The sequence below is a fragment of the Macrobrachium rosenbergii genome, chromosome 11 (assembly GCF_040412425.1).
Source record: "Macrobrachium rosenbergii isolate ZJJX-2024 chromosome 11, ASM4041242v1, whole genome shotgun sequence".
Classification (NCBI taxonomy): Eukaryota; Metazoa; Arthropoda; class Malacostraca; order Decapoda; family Palaemonidae; genus Macrobrachium; species Macrobrachium rosenbergii.
Window position 1 is genome coordinate 50018117 of NC_089751.1, and position 4844 is coordinate 50022960.

Consider the following 4844-nt stretch of genomic DNA (forward strand, 5'->3'; position numbering starts at 1 on the left):
TATACATTTAAACTAAAATAAGTCTCTCCCTCATACACTTAAACTAAAATAAGTCTCTCCCTCATACACCTAAACTAAAATAAGTATCTCCCTCATACACTTAAACTAAAATAAATCTCTCCCTCATACACTTAACCTAAAATAAGTGTCTCCCTCATTAACTTATCCTAAAATAAGTCTCTCCCTCATATATTAACCTAAAATAATTCTTTCCCTCATACAATTATCCTAAAAGACGTCTTTCCCTCATACACTTAAAATAAAATAAGTCTCTCCCTCACACACTTAAACTAAAATAAGTATCTCCCTCATACACTTAACCTAAAATAAGTCTCTCCCTCATACACTTATCCTAAAGTAAGTCCCTCCGTCACGCACTTTTCCTAAAATAAGTCTCTCCCTCATACATTAACCTAAAATAAGTCTCTCCCTCATACATTAACCTAAAATAAGTCTCTCCCTCATATACTTATCCTAAAATAAGTCTCTTCCTCATACACTCATTCTAAAATAAGCCTCTCTGTCATACACTTATCCTAAAATAAGTCTCTCCCTCATACACATAAAACTAAAATAGGTCTCTCCCTCATACACTTAAAACTAGAATAAGTCTCTCCCTCATACACTTAAAACTAAAATAAGTCTCTCCCTCATACACTTATAATAAGTCTCTCCTTCATACACTTATCCTAAAATAAGTCTCTCCCTCATACATTTATCCTAAAATAAGTCTCTCCCTCATAAATTAACCTAAAATATGTCTGTCCCTCATACATTAACCTAAAATAAGTCTCTCTCTCATACACTTATCCTAAAATGTCTCTCCCTCAAACAATTATCCTAAAATAAGTCTCTCCCTCATACACTTATCCTAAAATAAGTCTCTGCCTCATACATTAACCTAAAATAAGTCTCTCCCTCATACATCAACCTAAATTAAGTCTCTCCCTCATACACTTATCCTAAAATAAGTGTCTCCCTCAAACACTTATCCAAAAATAAGTCTCTCCCTCATACACTTATCCTAAAATAAGTCTCTCCCTCATACACTTAAAACAAAAACAAGTCTCTCCCTCATATACTTAAAACTAAAATAAGTCTCTCCCTCATGCACTTAACCTAAAATAAGCCTTTCCCTCATACACTTATCCTAAAATAAGTCTCTCCCTCACACACTCATCCTAAAATAAGTCTCTCCCCCCATACACTTAACTAAAGTAAGTCTTCTTCATTCACATTAACTAAAATAGGTCTCTCCCTCATACACTTGTCCTAAAAGAAGTCTCTCCCTCATACACTTAAAACTAAAATAAGTCTCTCCCTCATACACTTAAAACTAAAATAAGTCTCTCCCTCATACACTTAAAACTAAAATAAGTCTCTCCCTAATACACTTAACCTAAAATAAGTCTCTCCCTCACACACTTATCCTAAAATAAGTCTCTCCCTCATACACTTAAACTAGAATACGTGTCTCCCTCATTCACTTAAACTAAAAAAAGTCTCTCCCTCATTCACTTAAACTTGAATAAGTCTTCTTCATTCACTTTAACTAAAATAAGTCTCTCCCTCATACACAAGCTAGAATAAGTCTCTCCCTCATTCACTTAAACAGAAATAAGTCTTTCCCTCATAATCTTAACCCAAAATAAGTCTCTCCCTCATAATCCTAACCCAAAATAAGTCTCTCCCTCATAATCTTGACCTAAAATAAGTCCCTCCCTCATAATCTTGACCTAAAATAACTCTCTCCCTCGTACACTTAAAATAAATAAGTCTCTCCCTCACACTCTTAACCTAAAATAAGTCTCTCCCTCATACACTTAAAAAATATAAGTCTCTCATACAATTACTCTAAAATAAGTCACTGATTCTTACACTTAAAACTATTCAGAAAGCGCCAAAATTCTATTAACCTAATTGTTACAATATAATCTCTAATACTCGAAATACACACTCACAAAAAAAAAAATGACCAAGAGGCAAAAGTGCCACCACTTGACAACGAGAAACCAAATTTAGCGTTGCTTACACCAAAAAGCGCGCTGCCGGAATAAACGGCAGAGTAACCTGGGTACATATCGCATCTCTATTATGCCTACCTCCTCCTCCTCCTCCTCCTCTGACAACAACAAGCAACAAGATGAGATAAGAGAGGGCCACCATAACTTGGCATCGGTTTTTTTTGGGGGGGCAGCTATTAAGACAACCCCTCCCGATTCCCCGCTTCTCCCTCAGGGGTTAAGTTGGGCTAGGAAGACGGTTCACCATCCCAGTGTTCACGAAAAGAAACCTAACTTGTTCAGCATAACCTTGCACTGCTTATGAAGATTTGTTACAAACAGGTGGGGCATAGCTAGGTGGCACTACTATGCCACGCGTGATTTCGTTAAAGACTGATTTAAATAGTGTATATATATATATATATATATATATATATATATATATATATATATATATATATATATATATATGTGTGTGTGTGTGTGTGAGATAAGTGCAATCATTATAATACCTTTAATCACTTTTCACCCCAAAATACACTCATTTCACAATTCAAGCTAAGAATCCATATCTAACATCTCCTTAGAGAGATTTTCTTAGCTGCAATAATCCCATAACAATCACTGACAGGCTACACAACTTCCTGCGCCGTGTAAATTTATTCACAGCACAGCACATTAAATACGGCAGCGGAGACTATTCACACAAGAATGAAAACATCTCTCTCGAAGCAATTATTTGTAAAAATGATGCCTTAATTGTTGGATAACGCCTAAAACATTGTTTCAATCTCTTTGGAATGGAATGGAATATAAAATTCAGGCCTATGGCCAAGCGCTGAGGCGTACGAGGTCATTCAGCGCTGAAAGGGAAGTCGAGAGCAAAAGGTTTTTAATATGTAACAGAAGGAAAACCTCGCAGTTGGAACAATTATTAGGAGGGTGGAGAGTAAGATGGAAGAGAATATGAACGAAGGTACAGTAAAAAAAAATGGAAGGGTTTGCAGCAAGAGGCCGAAGGGACGCTGCAAAGAACCTTAAGGATGCCTACAGGGCATCGCGTGAGGTGCACTGAAGGCACTAACCTCCCCTTACGGAGTATTTCGATCTCATAACCACAAACTTCCGAAGCATTCGATTTTGCGAAGGTTAAAACTCCTGCGGGCAATGGGAGTCTCATCAGTGCAAAGGTTCATGCTGACACACACGAGATCCGATTTTCCAACTTGTGCGGATGATGCTAAACATCACGAACGCAACTTCCCATTACTTTTATACAGTCTTCTTCACTAGTCCACCACCCATTCAAGTTTAAATGACTGTTCATCGACGTCGCCACGTGCCAAAGGGCGTGGACTCAAGAGTACGCAACGACCCTTGGTGCTCTGCAACATAAAAGAAGGTAGACTGTTAAAAACTTTGAACAAGGCTAACCGTCAATGAATAATTTGCGAGGTGGTGTTTCCTTCGGGTTGTTACAATCGGCAGCATATAAACAACATTAGGAAAAACAATAATACCGTGAAAGGAAAATAAAAAAAAAAATTAATAAATAAATAAATCCGAGACCTGAAACCCTTTCCCCTTATTGAAGGATATGAAAGGATATGACGTTCTTATCCTGTGCAGGATCCTATTAACCAACTGTCAGAACTGCTGGCAATGACACTGTACTATTGTAATTACTGCAGACAGTATTCGGCCGAGACATGACACTGTTCGCCGTCCAGTACTGATTAAATTTATGACTGCAGGATAATAATATACAGCTGAAATTAAACTATTCCCTGAATTGCAAAGGAGGGGGAATACCACTTTCTCAGAAACGCCACGGAATGGAAATGACTCAGTCAAGCTAATTACCACCACTGTAATAAATAATCAAGGGCCTGTGAACTCAGTATCTGCCGCAATATGCAACGAAGTATCTAATAACGACACTAGATCATAAAATACCAGAACAAAGATATTATCTATTAGTTTCAATCTAATCATGGTTTCATATTAACTGTTATTATTATTTTTTTTTTTTTTTTGTCTATCACAGTCATCCTATTCGACTGGGTGGTTTTTAGAGTGTGGGGTTCCGGGTTGCATCCTGCCTCCTTAAGAGTCCATCACTTTTCTCACTATGTGCGCTGTTTCTAGTAGCACACTTTTCTGCATGAGTCCTGGAGCTACCTCGGGATCTAGTTTTTCAAGATTTCTTCTCAGGGATCTTGGAATCGTGCCTAGCTTTTAACTATTATTATTATTATTATTATTATTATTATTATTATTATTATTATTATTATTATTATTATTATTATTAATTTTGTCATCTTTTGCTGTATGGGTTACCTCTTCAATTATTATTTTTCTGAGGGACTTTTCATCTTCTACTTATTTTTGGTGCATGTAGTTACTGTAATATAGTTTTATGGACTTATTATTATTATTATTATTATTATTATTATTATTATTATTATTATTATTATTATTATTATTATTATTATTTATATTCAGAAGATGAACCCTATTCTTGTGGAACAAGTCCCCATGGGGCACCAACTTGTAATTCAGGCTTCCAAAGAATATGGCGTTCATTTGAAAGAAGTGACAGAGGGTAATACGAAATACAGAAAGGAAAGATCAGTTATCAGAAAAGAAGAAAAGATAAATTAACAGGTCAACTGTCAATTGCGAATGTGAAAAAGTCCCAGACAAGACACCCGTTGAGGGTCCAACATAGAAAAAAGCTCAGCTGTCAGGAATGAAGCAAAAGATAAATTCATATATTAATAGATAAATAGATAAGAATATAACAAAAATTATAAAAAAAATACAAGGCGAAGCGTTTCA